General features: G+C 45.3%; 1 protein-coding gene across 2 annotated transcripts in view; it reads right to left on the bottom strand.

Annotated features, from left to right (window-relative positions):
* STX8 (syntaxin 8) overlaps positions 1 to 21,847 on the bottom strand; it is a 104,573-nt gene that overhangs the window by 3,190 nt on the left and 79,536 nt on the right. The window contains exon 8 of one of the 2 annotated variants that reach the window (XR_008746157.1): positions 2,475 to 6,591. The exons of the other annotated variant lie outside the window; for it this stretch is intronic. The gene's annotated coding sequence lies outside the window, so the exon portion shown is untranslated. The remainder of the gene's footprint in view (positions 1 to 2,474; positions 6,592 to 21,847) is intronic. 2 annotated transcript variants of the gene reach the window in all.

Raw genomic sequence — 21,847 nt, 5'->3', positions numbered from 1 at the left:
GACTGCTAGATTAATCCACTGGGAACACGATCGACACTTTTACTGCCTTTCTACATAGCACTTTTTACATCCTAATATACATTTTTCAGTTTTCAGCAGAGCCAGAAGCAAATAATTTGCTTAAATTGGGAAGAAATAAGATCTGATAAAGCTGCGGCGTTCAGATTCTGTTATGTTTCGCACTGGAGGGAAAAGTTTTAGAGGGTGCAAATCCTTAGCACAGTTTCAGTGTAACAGAGTTTATGGACTTCAGCAATTAAGAGACAACCAAGATCAGTTGCTTGGAAAATACTCTATAGGTGTGAATTAGTAATGATACAAAGTGGACTTAATGGCGCGTAATTATTCTTTGACAACTCCCAAGAAAAACTGCACATAAACCCACAATTATTACCCAGCAGGAACAGTGGAAGGCGGGGGGCTAATAAAGCATTGCTAATGGGCAATAGTAGAACGAACAGAAAACTTCAGAGGACATTCAGGGCAACAGGAGTGGGATAGCAAAATGAAGTAAACTTCGTTTTACTCCCTGAAAGAGACTGGTATCAAAAACCTGGAGTCACTTTTCTGTTTCCAAAAGCAGCGGTCAAGTACTTACTCCCCATGCGAGAGACAGAGAAGCAGAGATGGCACGTGCTGGTGCAATATAAATCAGCAGTCTGCCAGTACTAAAGGCTTATCTGATCCGTGTGATATGCACAAAAAGAATAGGACAACATAAATTGGCAATAGCACACAAATTTCAAAGTACCTCTTGCATGATAGAGACCAGATGTTACGCACATTTTTCTTCTCCTCTATACTACAAAACAGCAGATTAGAAGGATCTGAAGCTTTTAAACCTGGGTGTTTCACAGAGTGCAACATGCTTTCCTAACAAAAACTATGAATAGGATCTGACAGTAATTATGCATTCTAGATTCCCTGCCTGCTTCGCCTTTTTTTGCTCAAGTCCTATGAAATATAAATATTCCCCTCAACAAGAACTCTTCAAAGAGAAGTTCAGGAATCAAAGCCACTAACAAAGTAAACAGGAGTCAGAGAAGAAAAAAACCAAAAGATTCCTGCGCTACAGAAAACAGTGACAGGAATACAAATTTTAAATGCATTTCTTGGGGAAAGGTAGGAAGTGAGAGCAGAAGTCTATGTGCAATTACAGAGCAATTAGTTAAGGCAGGTTGGAGAAAGTGCAATGCTCTTAAAGCTCCATCTGCTACAGTATGAGACAGTGCTGCAGCCCCAGCCCGGAGCAGCAGGGCAGGAACGCAGAGGGTGATCCCGAGTTTCAGGGCACGGTGTGCCCGAGGACGTGGGGGCTCCTGCTGCTCCGCCAGGTTTTAACCTTCGTGCTGAGATCAGCCGTGTCCCTGCACGTCCCTCTCATCCCGACCCCCTGGCAGCAGCGGGGTTCAATACTGCAAACCTAGCAAAGCCTTCTCCAAAAAAAGTTAAGATCAAATTTTTGGATAGAAGACGGAAAGAAAAGGTTACAGTATACGTAATTTATCTCCAGGTTACGACTGCTCGTTAGCTTCTCTCCCCTGCTACCTGCCCAGCTGTAAGACCAGAGGGTCCCAGGTTCACACCACACTCCATCCCCCTGGGGTCACCTCGGGCAGCCTCTCCCCACATCCCAAATCTATTCCCTCTCCCCAGTATTTACCGCCTTTGAAGGTCACTGGTTTGGGGTTCATCACAAACACCCTTCTCACCATCCCCGATTTACTCCTACGCGAACAACTTCCCAGCTGGTGTTCACATGGAAATGCAAATAATTCCTCTAGGTCTGAGTCTGCCTGGAGGGGTCTGGGCATCTAGAAAATGATTCTCCACTCCCAGTTTGCACCTCAGTTTCCAGGGGGTTAATGGTCTGTGTAAATGCAGGTGATGGCTGAGGACTCTTACTCCTTTGCGCCTCTTCACCCAGATTGCAACTACCCTTGCCTGGGAGGGACTCTGTAACTCAACAGTGTAAGTTCTTGTTAGAAGTAAGACCCCACTTGAAGCCCGTGCTCTCTGGTGCAAGGCCAGCCATCCTCAGCGATGACAAACACCAGTGACACAGATGACGAGTTCAATAAATCATTTCATTTCCCTCTCTTCGTCCCACCCTTTGCTGCTTCCCATCACAGAGACCCTAGATGCAGCTTGGAGCTGCACCACGCTGAGCACCATGCAAACCAGGGACACAGCACAGCCCTGCCTCGAGAGCATCCCTCTCCTCCCGGGCATCCCTCTCCTCCCGGTATGGAGCCTGTGCTATAGGTGCTGCACGTGTGTTACAGCCTGCACTGTGCTGCCGAAATCCTGGCCGTGCTACAGAGCTGTGAGAGAATAATTAAAATTTCTGGTCTGTAACTTGATGGAAGCGCAGGGTGCCATGTCCTAAATAAGCCTATTTTGCCTCAAATAAGTGTTATGAATCACAAATAACGCTGATGAATTGGTTTCTTCGGAGAAAAGCGGATACCTACCGTCAGCCAGCAGCCGGCTTTTGTGTTTGTGATTAATCATCGAGACTTTCCAGTTCCTTCTGCTGACTGTTCAGATGGAGGCAGCTGAGACTCAACAATCCACAGTTTTCTTTAGAGCATTTTTAATTCCTAATGCTCACAACGGCTGGAGCCCAGCAGAAATCGCTGCTCACAAGCTCTGCCGCCGGTGGAGAGACGAGCCCTCGCAGCACCCACACAAAGCAGCCAATTGTTGCTTGTCAACTGGGTGCTTATGCCAGCTTTCTGACAAGGCAATATTTACAGTGAAATATCCACTTATTGTGCTGAATATAACTCCTGGGAATCTGAGCGTGTTTAGGATCTGGCAGGGGCTCAAGTGCCTTTGAACAGGCAGGCAGGAACTCGGTCATAAATACATCGTGTTTTGACAAGTCCCTCTTGAATAAGTGTCAAAAGATTTCTGGTCTGCTTCTATCAGACTATTGATTTACCATTAAAATCACTCCCTAGCCACAGAGTGCTAGCCATCGAGATGTAATGTGTTATCAATTAGAGCACGCAGGTTTCTACACGGTGTCTCGCATTACAACTTCACACCGGGCAGCCCCTGCAGAGGAGACAGTTGCACCTTCCTCCTTGGCATCCCCTGCTCCAGTAACAAGATCCTGGGATCATTTTTACACATTTAAACACACACTGGCAAGGTAGATGCTAGGGACTGAGGATACCCTTGTTTAACAGCACAAGTAACGTTAGCAACACTTCAGCTCTTCTCTTGCAGCCCCCTGGCAGCCAGGCACTGCTGTGCACGTGGAACAGGTGCTTGATGCTGCTTCACACGGCTGCCCAGCACACCAGGGCATCCCCAACGTGCTCCAGCCACAACCCTGAAATTCAAGAGCGATGCCCACACTCACACCAGCATCCAGCTGAAGGTAGGGATGGCAAAGAGCAGGTAGTGGCTGATGCACCCAGGGTTTCACAGGTCTCGTTAAAGGTCTCCAGTGGCAACACTGATCTGTTCTTCTGCCTTGGAGGCATCTTCCAGTTGAACACCAGGTCCGCTTCTTTGCTCAACCCCAAACCCGTCAGTAACAGACACAACACGGCCACATCAAGATACCATCATCCCCTGCTGCCTCTGAGCATCAGCCCAGCTTGGGCTGCCACTGGAAATACCTAGTCACTAGGGAGAACATCCTAAAAGCTTTCAAAGAATACTAGGAGGGTTTTTGAAAGCAAGTGCAGAGGGGATCTGTCTCTGATAGCTGAGGTCTGGACTCAATGAGCAAGGAAATCTCTTCCAGTCCTTGCTGCTATAATTAGTGCACTGAGTATCCGATGGTCCTTATAAATAGGGTAAGTAAATAATGAGCATATGCTAATGAATGACGTCTCCTTTTCATGGGGGTGCATAGCCACGGTTTCTTGTTTGGGTCCAAAGCAAACTGCTCTGAGAGCAGGGCAGCTCCTCCCAACTAGGGAGCAGCAACAGCCTTTTGGACATGGACTTGACCAACGTGACCCCCATGTGTCACCCCAAATCTGCATCAGCTGCAAACCTGGAGACTCGGGCAGCGGCTGTCCCTTGGGTGGGCTGTACGCCTTTGTGGGCTCAGTGCTCTTTCTGAATATTGAGCATATTTGGCAAGCAAACACAGCCACACGTTGGCTGCTTGCTGGTTCCTGGCTATTGAAGTATCTTTATTACTTCAATTTCAGCCCATCAAAAAAAATTTCTAAGGCTTGTGCGTGTGCGTGGTGTCCAAGTCATCTGCCCTGACTTCAAAACCAGAAAGGTTACATCCAAGTCCGTTTCAACAATGTCTAACTTGCAGCTGGCAAATCCCACCCAAAAAATGAGATGTGCCTACTTGCAATTTCACCGGTGCTTGCTGCCTGCAGAGGGGAGGCACGGGGAAAGCTGCCCTGCAACAAGCCCTGAGCATCCTTCAGCACCTTGTCAGCGACTGTTCCTGGGAACAGGAGTTTTGTTTGGGGTTCTCCCTACCTTTTCTGCTGATTTGGGTACAGTGTCATTCTCAGTAATGCTGAAGGTTCAGCACCGGTGTCTTTTATAGATTATAAACCAATAATAAATAGCATGCTATGACTTTAAAGGCCCTGGTATAGCATTACATTATCTGGAAAAAGCGGCTTGTTTTATGCCAAGAAAGTTATATTCCCACAGAACTGTCTATCCAGAAGTTTATGAATAAGTCTTCTTTCATAAATGACACCGTGCGCTAACTTATAAACACATAATAGTTGTTTTATAGGGTAGGAGAGAAGCAGGGAAAAGATGGGAGTTTCAACAACAGGCTGTAGAGCCATGGCTGCTTTCCTTTAAGGACTTCTTTTTAATGTCACAGTTTTAAAAAAAAAACACAACAAACTTTATCTGCTTTTTCAGTAAGTTAATTTTAAGTCCGTGTTGCCAGATATATGGCAGAAACCCTGCCCAAATCTGTTCAAACCCCTGATCTTCAAGGCAGCAGAGAACCAACTTGGAAGGCTGGCTCCGAACCCGACACACATACCTAAAGCACTAGTTTAACATGGCAAGCACCCGAAGAAATCCATCTTGCTGTCCTTTATGTTCCCTAAAAAAAGCCAAACACTTTCTCCCCCAAAAGCTATAAAAAAAATATCTTTCCTTCTAACATTTTCCTCGTTTCGAGTGAGATGGGATATTCAATTTGTATTGCATTAAGAACCACTTTAGCATAAATCCCACGCTATTAAGCTGGCTTGTATGTAAATACACTCCCCGATTCCTACACCTGCATCATTGAAACCATCTCTCTGGAGGCTTGTTCTTTATTAGTTTTGTGACAGCCAAACTTTTTCTTGGGCGATACGTCTGTGTAAAACGCTGCGATCGCACATTATCCTACGCCCCCACCCACCCAGAGGAACCTGGACGTTATTGCTTTTGACCTTCCTTTTCAACTGGTCTGACTTGAGAAATTTAACACTACAATTGTACCTCTCAACTCTGACATCAAAATCATTGGCAATTCTCAGGGAAATCAAGAACAGGCTCTGCGAACAGTTATTAAAGGCTCCAAACACCCATGTGTTTCACTGGGTCTAGAGGAGAAAAAAAAAAAAAAAAGACACTTCTCAAAAAAGCTGAGCTCTTTGGAAACAACTATTGCATTATTAATTCCTTATTTGGAAGAAAGAAAAACCTAGGTCACTCCTATGTAAGATGAAAAAACTCTTTATTTTATGAGTTATTCCACATTTGGAGCTATTCAGGCAATGCTAGATTAACCTGAAGAAAGGGTTTATCCGAGTCAAAGGTGTAGACTTCGTTCATACACACTAAATCCTCAGTCAACATTATTTCACATATTAAAAAATTGCTTTTTTGTGGGTTTTGCCATGTCAGGTTGGAGCTATGCTTTGCTCTTGGGCACACAAATGAGTTTGTTAATACAAGCCTTTGATCAGGGCATAAAGATCCCTTACATTACTGACAGCATGATCTGTTGGCAAACAAAGTGTGGCTAAATAACAGCAAGATAAAAACACCACTATCGGAAAACAAATGTCAGATTCGGTCCCAGAAGCAGCAGCACGGAGTGAGTTTACATCCAAAACATTTATTGCTTCAGCAATCAAATAATCCTGAGCATTTGGGTCCCAAACCACATGCGCAGCCCGGCTGAATGAAAGGAAGTGAGATAAGTGTTTCTCTTAATCCATTATTGTTATACCTCAATTTGCTTCTTTTTAAATCTATTTTTTAAATTACAAATGCACACCAGATAGTATATTGAACTACTTCCAAGCGCAATTGCAAAGAAATCCCATATTCTCTCAAAAAGCGATATACGCTGTGCAAACCCAACCTCACGTGAACCGCAACAGCCAGAGGAATAGCTCAAACGAATTTGTTGCAGCCTTCAACCAGTGCTCCCACTCCAAGATCTCCAATGCTTCGCCGGTCTGCGTGGAGGTAGCCTCCTACCTTTGGCAGTGGTTTGAAGGTTTCAATCCAACAGTGTAAGATGCCGCATAAATACACACTTGACTGTACATCTCTAAGTCTACGCAATTCATTAACCTCTTGCATTGACCTGAGAACCAGATTAGAAGAAGGGCAGTTGAAAGACAGGAAGGTTTCCTAGGGAAATCAAGAAATATAAATAATTTTACCTTTTGAGCCACCAGAAGTGAAACTCAGAGACAGGCAAGACATCTGTATGGATCTGAAGACAAGTCGAGAGCACAGCAAGAATTGAACTGTCACAAGTTTCAACTTTCAGAGAAGTCTGTGGGAAAGGGAACACTTTGAGCTAAATTTGTATCTGCTTTAAATAGCAGAAGGTAGCTCACAGAGGACAACCTAGGTGAAATGGATCAATGTACCTCTGAGAGAGAATGACCGAACCAAAGACCTTTACAGCACTTTATACACGCACCTGAACAATACCTTTCTGCAAAAATACTCGATAATGACATCATTTACTGGACTCACCATTGCACAAAAAGCAGAGGTAAGAAGCAACATTTTACCCATGTTACTGCCCACCCCAAAAACCCCAGTGTTAATTGGACCCTTTATACTCACTGGTATACCAAAGAAAAGATCAGGTATTTAACGAGCAATAGTAATTTAGAAAAAAAAAATAGAAAATCCATGGCAATTTCTAACTTTGTCAACAACGCTAAAGACAGGCTAAAAGAAAGTCCCGATGGAGAACTAGCTCTCCGCTGGGGTAAATGCGGGCAGGACTTTGCACACATGCCCAGCCAAGTTGACAATTTAAGACGGCATGTCTCCCCGAGAGCCACCTTTTGGTGTTCTTCCACATCCCACCTCTTTTACTTCAACTCAAACCTGGCAAGCTCTACTCATCCCTGCCTGATCCTTTTCCGACAGGTGGGCTGGGGCAGCACCAGGCGCAGATGTCCCAGCTTGTGCAGATCACCCAGCTCCCAGCAAGCCAGAAACTGGAAAGATTCTCATGGTTTTTTCCTTTTGTTCTTCTAGAGTGACTTCACAGACTTTCCTTGCTCGTCCCCACACTGCTATTATCAAACTATTTCCAAACCCAAAGGTCATCGGCAGACACAGTTACTGGATTTTTTTGCATGTGGCTTATTCCCCGCTCCCCACCCCCCCCCTTTTTTTTTATTAAATAAGCACACACACTTTCCAATTTTCCCTTCTCCAAACTCTCTAGCATCCTTTCCCTTACATAAGCGATGCCAAGAAACAAGATCAGTCAAGCAACGTGCTGCATTTCTGAACAACTGTGTTACAACTTGGAACGGGACCTGTGAAAGTTTCAAAACCCTCAATGTGCACTAAAGGTTTCCCAGAAGAAAGGAAACAAAACAAGCCCAAACAAGACCACAAAGGTTCTACAGATCCCTGTCTTTCAGATGAGGTTCACCAAGTGAGCTCAACCAAGCCAAAGGTGTCACCTAAACTCTTCTGCTTTGGCACAAGCTCAGCAAAAATCAGCAGGAAAGGCTGAGAAAGCTCAGGTTTAACCGGGACATCCCTGTCTCTAGGCTTACCAGAAGTCAACCTCCCCACGCCACGGAGGGCGATGAGCAATGAGGAACAGAAGAAGCGTTTGGCACAGACTACATCTTCATGAATTGTGGTGGAGAGAACAGTCAGGAGCTGAAGGGTGCGAAGGCTGAAAGCTTTCCTTGCAAGAAAGCAACGACCTAAGAAAATCCAACAGTGACCTACTGTCAGGTGGTCCTTCAGCAGCACAAGGCACAGGTCACTGAAGAGACTTCTCACCGCAGTGGAAACGTCGGAGGTTTACCAGCCAGCTGCTGCACTGACTGCACGGAGAGATACACACCAGCCTGAGGCCAGGGCGAGTTAAACCCCACAGACAGGGCACTCGCCTCCCGCAGTGCCCCGCGGCCGGTGCTCCCCCTCGCACGCGCACATCCAGGCACCTTCTCCAGCTCAGCTTCACCCCCAGCCCTGCTCTAGCCAGAGACGCAGACGCTGCAGCCCAGCTGGCAAACTCAACGTGGTTTTCCTGGAAGGAAAAAAAAAAAAGAAAAAAAAAAAAAAAGGTCCTCAAGGCAGCAGTGCACCCCAGAGCCAGTACCTGCAGCAAGCAGGGAAAAGGCAGAAGACACGACAGATGATCTCAGCAGGGGACTGTTGTTCCTCCACTACTTTCTTCAGTAAAAACAAACGGGCGAAAAAAATAAAATAAAATGAAATGAAAGGACAGCTCTGCTGGCCTGGCGCAGAAGGGGACATCTGCCCACGTCCATCTGCCATCAGCCTGACACCCCAGTCTTTGTTTTTGGCAGGGTCAGTTTTCTACCATTATAGCTCCCTGAACTGCCTCACCAGGACACCAGTGCCAGTACAAGGAAAAAGATGGGAACATGGGGAGAGGGAGCAGGTAACCACTAGCGCTGCTTAGACGCATCAGTAAAGTGTCCCATTAGGCTCTTAAATCACTTGAGAAAGTATTATCTTTTGCCTCTTCCTTTGTTTTTCACTCGAACAAATGCTGGGATTACTTACTCCCTAGTTAGACGGATATATTACAGCAACAGAACGCTTCTCAAATGTTTAAAGCATCAACAACTAAAGTTACACATGAAAAAAAGAAAGGAATAAAAATAATCGCAGCTCAGTCAAACTAGTAGAATAAGCTGCAGTAACAAAACTATAGTTTTACTGGTCGATCTGAACCTGCAAGAACTTCACTAGGAATACACTGACCAAGAAGAAACAGTTATAGCAGAAAAAAACCCCATATAGTGTTCATACCAAGTCATTTAAGGTCAGATTAAGTGTTCTTGAAGTCTGGTCCATGTGTCTTCTATTTTAAAAAGTGCCCTGCTTGCACAGGAATTGTAAGAACTTTTGAAAATGGGATGCTGGCTCCTAAGTCCCTTGGATACTTGACCGCGTGGTCAGGAGGGTTGAGATTTACATACAAATTGCAAAGATTCTAAATGGCTTCCTCAGAGCAAGAAACGGGGGTGGAAACGAGAGAATATTTAATGATTAGTTCCTTATGGCTCCAACATTCTTGAAGCATATTTCTTGCAGTCCCTGGAACACTCCTGCATTCTTGATTGCAAAATGGCAATAAGTGATTTCCTTTAAAAGCCTTGTCTTTTATTGGAATACTAAAAATACCCCACCAGCCCCACTCCACACCACTCTCTCTCTTTCCTGGACAGGCCCCATCAACCCCGATGTATTCTATTCTGAAGACGGCAATAAACATTTCAGCATGGGCTGTTCAATCCACTTCAAAATAGATCTTGCATTTCCAGTGGAGCCCCTACTAGCACCATAAATCATCTTTACACAGACTTAAGTATGAGAAACTCCAGCTCCAAAGCAACATGGATTTGGTTTTTTTCTTTTTAAAAATGGGTACAAGACAGTCAAGAATTAAATGACTGGCAAATTTCAACATGCAACTACTGGGATGACCCTGTAAAACAGTGCCGTTGTGGTGGTTAGAGCCACACTGTGCAGAGCTACTGCAGTCAACTCACTTGACATAAACCTACCTGGAAGATGACGCTTGGTGGGGCAAAGTTCAGAAAAAATTGTCTCCCCATCCATTACATCTGAACAAACATGGCTTTCAAATCTGGGATACTCTGACTGTTGCTGATTTTAAAAGCCACAGATGAAGATTAATTACAGACTACGTCTGAACTGGTTACACACATCTAATACTCCTTTTGTTTTTCTAGTCCGCACAGACTTAAAGTCTGAACTGTTCTCCCCAGTGCTTCACTCATTATGTCTCTCTCCATCGGTGGCAGACCTCGGAGAAGAGCTCGAAGAGATAACTCCAGGTACCTGACAAGAAGGCTACCGCATAAGCCACGATTTTACCATTAATGTTCTTGGCCAAGTCAAGGAGCTTCTCCAGTAAAAGTGGTTGTGCAACTAGCAGCTAACAGCAGAGCAGCTAAGCGCAGGATGCAACCAGCCTTCCTCAGCCTCAAACATCAAAGTCTTCACACAGCCGGGAGCCAGCAGGGACATAACTGAGCGCCCCAGCACAGGCTCCACAGCCCAGCGGTTACGACGAGAAGGGTTTCCCAAATACCGATCTGTCCGGCAGGAGGTTTGGCTGGACAAGGTGACCGAGCGGCTCCCCAGCCAACCCAGCGGTGCCAGCCCTGGGTTTCCACATTAAGGGAGTCCCATGGGCAATGTGACCTCACTGAACAGATCTGCTGGTCACATCGTAACTCTGCTGCAGCAGCTGCCCTCGAGTCACTCCACAAACTACACGCAGCTCAGCAGCCACAGGCTGATGCCCCACGTATTGCAAAAAAACACAAGCTGTAGCTTTCACTTGAACACAAGCCTAATGAAGATGGGAGATGGTTATTTTTCTACTTTTGAAGACCCAGAGGGAAGCGAACCTAACTTTTGTCTGTTAGCCAACTATTTTTTGATCATGCTTGCGGCTGGACAGTCTCCTGACCTGCGTGTTGCTGTCACACGATGTAAGCTCTCTGCTCTGCGGGACACAGTTAGCAACAGGCTTTGCTTAGCATCAGCTTCTCTTGGATGAATCGTACTTTTCTGAACCCTTTCCCACCTGCAGCGGGTCTCAAACAGGAGGGTCTGCGCAAGGAAACTGCACTTATTTTTGGATGATTCATTCCATGGATTCAATCTGGGTGAATCTAGTACTCCCACCAGCAAGACTTGGTGACCACAAGAAGGGAGATGCTCTTCTGGGCCTGAAGACAGACAAATGGAGTCATAAATCATAAAACCACCAGGTGGAAAGGGACCAAAGCAGGTTCTAGTGCAATCTACTGCTCCAAGCAGGGTCAGGTTAGGGAGCTGGACTCCGTGATCCTTATGGGTTCCTTCCAACTTGAGATATTCTGTGATTCTAAGACCAGACTCAGACCAGGTTGCTCAGGGCTTTGTCATCTTGAGTCTTCCAAAACCTTTAAGGATGCACAACTGTCCAGGCAGCACACACACTGGATTCTCTCTAGATGAAACCAAACCAGATCTCCTCATTCGCACAAACAGGAGGTGCTACTCTGAGAAGGACATTTACTAACCCACTAAAACTACTTCAGGAAGAACAGCACGGTATGGACAACCCAAAAATGTAACGCTGAAGTGGGTGACTGCTTATCATCTCTAATACAATGCCGAAAAAAAGTAAAAAAACCCTTGACATGTTTCAGTCTGGTTCTTTTAACATTTAAGAAGATCCTTAGATGAGGCTTCATTAATTTTAAAGCCAATCCTAATTTGGCCAAATAAAATGTTTCGTCCTAGTTTCTGCAGAAGCGTATCAGCATGCACGTGAAATTCTTTACACAAGTATAGCTGGTTTTTTGTTGAGAATAGTGTTTTCATAATTCAAAGAACAATCCTTCTTTTAGAAACTTGCTCAACCTTTGGCAATCCAACCTCATCAGCATACAAAACTGCAGAAACTAGCAACCAAATACTTATTAATACCATGTACAGCTGCTAACAACTATAAGAACCTCCTAAAAATGCCAAGGGAAACAGGGCGGGTGAAACAATCCCTCGCAAACAACTGAGCCAATAAATACAGAACTGTGATAAGAAATTAGGTTTGACTTGCATAATCACTTTTAAAAGTTTTTGGAAAATGGAGTCTGAAGAGCAGGAGGCTGATAAAATAACATTGTTCAGTAGCAATGTGAAAGTTTCATGCCCATGAAGTAGGGAATTCAATCCTTGCTGAATTCTTGAAATCATTTAGTTGTTAACAGAAGTTTCTTCTCCAAAAAAAGAAGGCAAGGCATCTCTTAAAGCCCACACACACAGATCTTTGACTCCTATATGCTGGTGTACTACACAAAACTATTTTGGTTTTGGAAGACTGCATTGTCTCATGTGTCAGGATGGCTATTTTATTTTATTTTTTAACTTCTGACTTGAGCAGAGCCAAACCTGTACAATTTATGCATGTGCAGTACAAGAGGTCCCCTCTCATTTTGTATTAAAAAAAAAAAAAAAAGAGAAAGGAGGAGGAAAAACCACAATATCATTTCATCTCAGTACCTTCCTAAAACTTGAGAAGTTTATAAGCTCTTAACTCCAGTTCTCTCCTTTTGCCTTCCCACATGACAGCTCCAAGCTGCCACAGCAGCTGCACAGCAAACGTCTTCAAAGGAAATAAAGAAAGAATTGCTCTCAGAACAAAGTGCAGGGGGAAAACCGGCCTGGGTGACATGAGCAATGCAGGGCTGAGTGGGCTGCACCCAGGGGAGCCAACGCAGTACGTGGTACGGCTATAAGCAACCTCTCCCCACACTCACTCACCAGTGGAGGCTTTTGTTTGTAACTGAGAAATGCAGTAAAACCAGAAGGCAGGATGTTTCAGAAATGCATCTTCATATATTTTGCATTGTATTCTCCTGTGGGAGAATGTTTCCCTTTTTCAGCTCCTTCAGGTTATTACTAGATAGGTGGAGGAGTCAACGCGGAGGGAAAAAAAAATATAGAATTAAGAAATAAAAGGTCTGTGTAAGGAATGTAGTCTGTTATTAAACAAACAAGGATAAAAATACTTGGGACAAAAAGCAGTGGCTTGATTTACCAAATTTTTTTTTCTTAAGTCTAATCCCATGGTTAAATCTACAGAGTTTATTCCCCTCACACTTCTAGGGGGAGAAAAAACCCACACCACAAAGAGGCATATAAATTGCCCTGGATCATTTGTCTGAATCCTGCTCCTGCCCCGCAACAGGGACGTTCCATATGCTTTTGCAATAGCTCTGTTTTGATAGTATTACCAGAAGCGTCCCATATTAATCATGTTGCCACTAAAAGTCTCTCTGGAGTATTTGCTTATTCTATACTTTTCCAAACTGTTTCAGTTTTCTCTTAATTTATTAAAAGTTAGCTGAAGATGACCATGGTTAAAGCTAACCTCTGCTACTACAAAACTGGGAGGAAAAAAACGGAGGGAGAGAAAGAAAATCACCTTTAACCATGAATTTTCCTCTGTTCCCCAGAAGCACTGCTCCCCCCAGACATGCTGTTTCAGTCCTTGTTACATTTCTCTGATCGGTTCAAGTTGTGAAGCCTTAGATATTGCTATTTACGGTAGCATTAACATTCAAGAAACACTTTCCTGGATGCTACTATTTGAGTTAGGATCATTGGAAGAAATTTGGTATTGGCTCAATCCTTCAGTGCCCTGAAATCAATGAGCTTATTTCAGCCTGTAAAGTGTTCTTAAAGACATGCTTAAGTGCTTTGCTGGATGAAGAACAAAGCACTTGGCACCCCGCAGGACTGAACCCTGCTGAGGTGCGAGGCATTTCCAAACATTTCTAATTAACTAAAAGAATCCACAATTAAGAAAGTCGCAGTCAGTTGGTTGACAGAATAAAGGCAATGTTTTGCAAAGCATCCCATGTTCCCCACTCAGGCAACACGCACCCCTCCACAATACCAGACAGGGGAAGGAGAAACGTGTCCAATAGTAGGTGGGCTATAAAGAGCAAAAGAGTATCTGGGTGTCCTTTGGCAATTTGGCAGCAGTGCTGAAATCCAGATCCACACCCGGGCTTCACAAGGTCCCTGCTTCAAAGCCAGGAGAATAAGGAGATGGAGTTCGCGGGAGCCGACTGCTCGAGCCTGCCTGCTCCCGTGCATTTTGGCTTCGCCAACGCCACGGATCAGCCAGCCCCGCGGGAAAGTACTGCTCGCTCCAAGCGTGGGCAGTCCCCATCTTCTTTTCTTAGATCTAAAGATGGGGCTAAAAGGAAAAAGAAGCGATCTCTGCAGTGCAGAAGAAAATGTTAGGTATGAAAGCTTCAGCCCAAGTACACGTGGTCTCTGGCTTTGGACAGATGATCGGGAAGATCCCCATTTATCCCCTAGATTTCGCATTGTTTTGAGGACTCTGCTGTCTGCAAAACATTAACTCAAACCAAGTGGTACAATTCTGCTAAAATTACACTTTTAAGCCAACTACGTCTTTCTGAGTCAGAAAACAAACAGGCCTTTCAATGCACTTTCATAATTGCAACACCTATTTCATTCTTATTTTCATCCAGCTTATACAAAGATTAGATAAATTATTTTTCATGTTTATCTTACCCCATGGAAAACACAAATCACCTTGATGCTATGCTAACAAAAGCTTGGCTTATCTAGGCACGGGACATCAGGGAGAGGCCCCTGGCTCTCCAAGCCTTGGTCCTGCCAACAGGCAGCGGCGGACCCTGTGGCCTCACCAGCGGTCAGATGGGCTCCGCACGGATGCGGTCATTCCCAGTGGGAACTGGAGGGGAAGCCCCAAAGACTTGTAGAAACCTGTGTTCTCCACCTTCAGCTGGAGAATCAACAAGGACTTTCCACCTCTGATCCAGCCACAGCTACTCCTAAGGAGCCCAAGGGCAGCAGCCAGATGTGAGGCTGCTCCAGCCGGGGTCTGAGTCCAGCTGGGGGGTCTGTGAATTGTCCAGCACAAGAACAGAAGCAACAAATCCAAAATAGGTTGGAAACTAGAAAAACCAAGCTAGCTCAATGTTAATAAGAAGAGGCTGAACCTCAACATCTGCATCGAACTTTGTGGCAGCCCTGAGCTGGAGACTAGAGCGTGGCTTCAGGAGACTGATGCTGCTGCAGAAGTGCTTGCTGTCCTGCGTGTGTGTGAAGTGCTCTGGGACCACCTCACCTCTAAACCAATGAGGGAAAAACCTACACCACAAGCCCTGCCTAGTGTGATCAGGTGGAGCCGTGCGTGAACAACTCTAAAATACTGTTAAGAGAATTTTTTTTTTATTTTTTTTTTAAGTTTTCATCAAATCCTGCCCCAATCACTCCAAAAGTTCCAGACTGCACACACAGCATTACAGCAGAAATAAGGTCATCTGCAAATGGTTAATGCAATGAGTATTAGGTGCAAACCACTGGGACTGCAGTAAGATGCTTGGCAGTATTTGATTTCAAGTAAGCCACAGAACATGACAGTAATTTAAATAAAACCCGTACAGTTTATCCAGAGCTTCCCAGCCCTTTGCTCCCAACACTGTGTCTCCTTTTGTCTCCTCTGTTCCGGGTGCAAGCTAGCACAACCTGACCACGTATCATGGAGCCTATCTTGAAGCAGGAACTTTATTCACAATATCTGGCTTTAGGAGGAGGCCAATTAAAAACAGAGATGCAGGAACGCTTATCCTTTTATTTTTAGCACAATGAAGGTTTGGTGTGAGGGGACCCTAATAAAATTCAGAAGTCAACACTTCTGATGGAGCATCCCTAGTTTCTTTTAAAATGAAGACGTGGATGCAATGATTAGTTGTTGCTTGCTCGAAACTTTTTTTTTTAATTTATTTAAACATTGTCCACTGTGGTTTCAATGGCTTTGAGGGGAGATTTTTAGTATGATCAGCTGCCAAGAAACATCTCCCAGTTAGCTGCTTTGGTCATCAGTCAGTAGCTGCCATTAGCACAGCATTTTCTATCTGCAAATCCAATAATCCTAGAACTACCAAACATAATTTTCTCCCGAGATTTCTTTTGGTGGAGAGAAACATCCTTTGGAAGGCAAAACACTTTTTTTTTTCCTTAGCGTTTTAGCTATCAAAACACATGGTGCAGCCTAGAATAGTACTCCCCATAAAAACCGTTCTCCAGCTCTGCTCCGCACCCAGCCTGCCAATGAACATGGGAAACCATTAACTCGAGCTGCTACAATGAACTCCCAGCATCTTCTTCAAAGACTCAGACAATCCCGAGCTACTTGTCATGCAAACAACCTGTGAGATTCTTTCTCCTGGCAAGGCAAAAGGAGGGGTAAATTACTGAGTTAAGTAGATTACTGGGGAAGGAGTCACACTCAGCAGCCTTATGAGATGATTAGACCCTGGGAAATTCATACACCAAATCCCCAGGCCCTGATAGCACACATTCATTACCAGTTTCAGGATCAACCACAATCAAGAACCTTCTCTGGCAGCATTAAATATTCTTTTCCCAATTAACTTTCATTTAGCTTTCCCCCAGAAAAGGATGATTATGTTTAAAATTTTACAGGGGAAAAAAGTTGTGGCAGCAGTTCATCACTCAGATGACTCCTCTTTTTTTTTTTTTTTTTTTTCAGAGAAGCATCAGCATTTTTGAAGCAATGACGCTACCGGCACCATCAACATAAGCGTTAAAAACCATAATGCCATCGCTCTGCGGGTGTATATGCGCAGCACTGCCAACAGCAGCACCCAGGGACTGCAGAGGGGTGTCTGCAAATAAGACAGCAGCAGTTATCTGTCGCGTGCATTTCATAAATCCAACGTAGCTTTTGCCATCCAAAAGAGGAAAGAAAATAATCAGTTTTGTGGCAAGACAGCCAGCTGCTGCAACAGCAATGGGAAACAGCCCGTGCCTTCTGCAGGAGCCAGGTAAGCCCGTCAGGTCCCCAGGCAGGGTCCCCTCGGCCCCGTGGTACACAGGCGATGCCAATGCATGTCCTTCGCCATGATCTGCCGGAGTACATGGGCTGAGCTTGGGAAATTAATTGCCCAGAGTGCGGGTGAATGGGCAGCAATCGTTATTTTTTCCCCACTAATGACACTGTGAAGGGCACTGCTGGCAGAGGCAGGTTCTAGGAGAGGCTGTTCCACAGAGGCTTCAGACACAGCTTTATAACATTTGCTTTTTTAAAAGACTCCCAGTTTAACACGAGTCTATAGAGCGTTATTCAGCAACCCTCCATTATCTACAGAATTACAAATTCCCTATGTTCTTGATCTATATAAAGTAAAGGGCGTAACCCCATCATGCTGGAGAAGGTGAGTGTGCTGAGAGTTCTCCCTCCTACCTGAAATATTTTTATCAAAGAGATGTCTTCAAAAATATCTCTCGGAGAAAGTCTCTTATGCAAGAAGTTAGACAGTTGAGGACTACTGAAGTGCAGTCTAGTTTGATCAAAGGAAACTCCGCCACAAGAGACTATTTCACGCCCTGGCATCTCACAAGAGGCCAAGATAAACTGCAGAACACCAGATGATCAACCTGATGGAAGGGCTAATCCTCTCAGAAAGCGGAGAGGGGTACGACAGCTATGAAGAAGGGAAGTATAAGGGTCTAACAGCGGTGATGGGGGCACCTGGGAAACACCTTGAAAAATGTCAGGTTTACCAAGTGACTAAGATGTATTCCATCGCTGCAAAGGGCAGTTCAAGGCGTCTCAGCTACTCATTTGTTACTCCTCAAGTAAGAAGGAAAGGAGCCTGCCAGCAGGCTCTACTAAGTAGGGAAGCCCCGACCTCCTGAGCATCAGCCATTTCTGCACATCTGTGGGTAAACTTCACTTGTTAATGCATAAGCTCACCAACCCCGATGGGATGCTGGCTGACCTGCTGCAGCAGAGGGTTGACAAGCACCAGGTCCCCAAGGAAGGGCTTCTCCCGTCATCCTCAGCCCACCTGTCCCCCCGCCCCGTGCTCCTGACCTGCAGCACCCCCTTGTCTGGACCTGCTGCCACTCCACACAGAGGGCTACAGGCAACAGTGGAAGGGTTTTTTGATCTCAGACTCCGCCTGTGGCAAGCACAGCAGAGACAAGGGGCTGTCCTTGCCTGCTGCATCCATGCCTTGACCTCAGGTGGCATTAAGAGAACGTCTGTGTCAGTGAACCAAGAAGAACCCAAGCAGCCGCTTCTGCAGAGCAGTCTGGGAAGGACAGGCAGACAATTCACAGCTCATCTGAGCAAAGCATGGCAAATTGTGGATTGTATCCCCAAAATCCAACGGCTTAACTCCAGTTCCTCTAGCACCTCAAAGTCAGAGCTGCACAGTGATAGTCCGAGAGCAGGATGGCAGTGATGATGCTCCAGGCAGGAGGACCTGAACACAGCCAAGCCACAGGTACTCCGATGGGGACAACAGCACTGCCCTGTTCCTCAAAGGACAATATATACGTTAAGGAGTTACTAAGACAGGTCAACCACCGCAGGATGGAGCCAGTGCCAGCCTGGCAGCAAATGAGAGCAAATCCTCCCAGCAATCACTCCGCTATTACTCCCAGTTCCTCCCTTCATCCTATATGGCCATAAGGTCTTTTTTAGCACTCGCCTTCCAACTCTCCAGGGAACACAGAACCAGCCACACGCATCCACAAAGATGGGAAGCTGCCTAGAAATAACACATTTCCCGCCCTCCTGACACCCCGTTTCGTTCTTGACTAATCCTGAATGAAGGCTTTAAAAGGAATCAGGGGTTCCCCTCGCTATCTTGGAGCTACGGAGCCAACGTGGTGTCTCAGGTGAGCTAGACCACCGCTAACACCAGCCACCGAGCAGAACACAGCCAAAACTACCCCTTACCTCACACTCGTCTCTCCTGTGAACCTTGCCAAATTAAGCAAGGAAGCAGACAACTGGAGCTCGTACGTTGTAAAACTTGTTCAGTCATAACCTATAAAAATACCTGAATGCCTACCTACAAACACACCGCACCTCCCTTTCGGGCACTACCACATCAGTCAGGCTACAACCAGCTCAGCTTATTAAGCCATTTAACATCTAAATACTCTCCAACTCCATGCTCTTTGATGACTTAACCATCTAATTATTGCCAGAATTAGCAGGACAAAAGATGACCACCAAAAAGCCATCAGCACCCCTTGACCTTCTCATTTACTCAGCAGCTAGAGAAAATCAGTTCTACCCTTTCTTCCTTGGAAGATGATCTCTAGTGTTTGGTTCCTCTGGGAGCCAAAATAAAACACGGGTCTCTGCAACAGCAGCAAGCTACCTGGGCATCGCAAGAGAAAATTCAGTATTTCATGCAATTAGCAAGTGCCAGAATTCAACCTTTGTTATCTCAATAGGGCTTATACAGCATACAACAGAGCAAGCCTCCAAATTCACCAACTCTTTATTTCAAGCAGAATTTAAAGACCAAAAGCACAACTGTCCTCCTGCATGGGCTACACTACAGCCTTCAGGGCAGCTCCACATTATGGCAGCTCAGCAGATACTCTGGGCTGGAGCAAATCCAGTCACAGAGAAGCGACGGGTCCCAGCACAGGAACAGCTTTTCATCAGTGGGCAAGGCTGACTGATCTATACTCAAGATACTCCTCTTCAAGAAAGCTTCTCTCATAGACCATTAACCGCTAAAATATGCATGTACAAATATGACATGAATGCTTAAATGCAGACAGCTAAGCACACAGGAGAACAGAACTTACCCTGCATTCATCTACATAATTGCATTCAGCTACCAAAGGAATGAGCATCTTTGAAATACCAAAGGTGATGGTAAGCAAACATAAAACACTTAATTATGTAGGAAGTAGTATAGAGGACGTGGCAAAGCAGCCATGCGTCCAATGGAAATATTAATAATGTTGTTATTACCAAAGTAACCAGAAAAGCCGAAGCAGCAACACTGGGAAAGACGTGCAGAAATGAAAGAATTTTAATTTCAGCAAAGGGCTAAGTGAGGTACAACATGAAGTCTGAAAATCCACTTCTCCACCTCATCTCCCATCTGAACCTGGAGTTCGAACAAAAACTGAAGATCAACTTTAAACAAACATTTACCCAGCTCCCAAGCTATTTGAGTACCTTGTCAAAACATCCCTCCCCCCCCCCCACAAGTGTTTCTGAATCAGAAAGCACAGAATGCAAAATTCACAAGAAAAAAATCAAATCCTCTCATCTCAGGAAATTGGAAATGTTACTGTTTATACCCCTGAAAGCATGCTGTGAAATACTCAGTATGAATCATTTGGCACTGCTAATGTTTTTGTAGAAGGCCTAAACACTGGGCTTTTTTCCCCTCACTTTTGAGTCTTTAATTCAATACCAAGGTGGGAAATTAATATTTTTGCATTTTATTTAAATGCCAGAAAAACATTTGCTGCTTCTCTAGCAGGAATGAGTCACTTTGGCTCCAATAACGTGCTTTTCCGAAACTTTTTAGCAGTATTGCCGCCTTGCTAACGCTCTAGAGCTAAATACAAAACATTGTCTGCTGGGATCCCCAATGACATTATAAACACTACAGTAGTAAAAAACCACCCAGTCCTGCAGGAGCTGGAAATCTTACAGCGCTAAATAAAATCACCAAGCACAGGGAGAAGCAATAAAGCAGGGAATCTCTTTGGTTCTGGAGAGTTTATACGTTCCAAATTCCTTGAACTTGGTAGATTTGGGAAAGTTATGCAAATATGCCTATTATGTTAAAAATCTAACCTTCATGATAGGGCATCATGTTGCATAACATACTTGTTTTTTCTCATGGGCAACCAGAAGCGAGTGACAAAGCAGAGTGGCGAAGGTACAAATACCAGTATAAGCTACAAATTCACCCTGCTCCTGCTATGCTGGAGCACAGGGGAGGGGGCCAAGAGAAAGCAGTTACCACCTATACGAAGGGAACCACTTGACAGGATGTGTATCACATCGGAATTATAGTCACAATCCTGGAATTCTTCAGCTGCAGAATTAAAACAAGTTTACAGAAATAACTGATAGGTGAATGCTATCCCCATCCTATTCCGCCTCGTACATAACCCCCAAATCACAGCTGGCAAGTCATCAGCCCCAACCACCTCTGCCAAGCCCTGACAGCCCATGCTGGGTGCTCTCCAACGTGCGTAACAAGTTCTTTGGTCCCAATATCCATCACAATCTACTGTCTGGGCTCCGCATCTCCAGGCAGCCCAACCACCTCCCTCTCCCATCCCAAACTGGCACCACGGCTTCTCCTTGGATTCGCTTGCAGTCTTACAGAAATGTAACAAAGTGATGAAGTTCAAGTGTTTCAGTTTGGATCCAGAGACATGAGGCTTCTCCAGATACCGGCCAAAGGCCACCTTCACACCAAAAACACTGGGGCCACCAGGCTGGGATCAATGGCCACGCCACACGCTCGAGAGTCGGTGGCTGGAGAGCCTGCAGCCCCAGTTCACCACGCGGCACGAGACACATCTCCAACTGGAATGGAAGAAACTCTTTACTAGACACTTGTTAAGCGCCACTAAAGTGCAAAGACTTATAAAAAAACCTTATATTTAGTAGTCCTGCATATTCTGCCTCCGGTGAGCATGTTCTGCTCCTCATTTCTGCCCCTTAGCAGCTGACTGTTGGTGGGGAGAGCCAGACCTGACCCCCGCCGGCTCACTGCTCCTGCGCGTGCCAGCAGCGAAGCCTCCTCTCCGGCCATCAGCTCATAGGGAATCAAATCAGCATTGACCACCACGATTAAGAGACCTGAAGATGATGAAGGCTACAAAGCACAGCGGCATTTATTTGCAACCACTCTGGGCAAACCGGCCGCTGACGGCAACAGCTTGAAAAGAAGCCTGTTACTTTGGGGAGGTTCGATGCTTTTAGGTGATTTCCAAGGCCATTAGCATCCCCCAGCACTGAAGCCATCCC

This window comes from Falco peregrinus, chromosome 2 (genome assembly GCF_023634155.1).
Source record: "Falco peregrinus isolate bFalPer1 chromosome 2, bFalPer1.pri, whole genome shotgun sequence".
Classification (NCBI taxonomy): Eukaryota; Metazoa; Chordata; class Aves; order Falconiformes; family Falconidae; genus Falco; species Falco peregrinus.
Note: the sequence above shows the minus strand (reverse complement) of the source record. Positions and strands in the feature narration are given on the sequence as shown.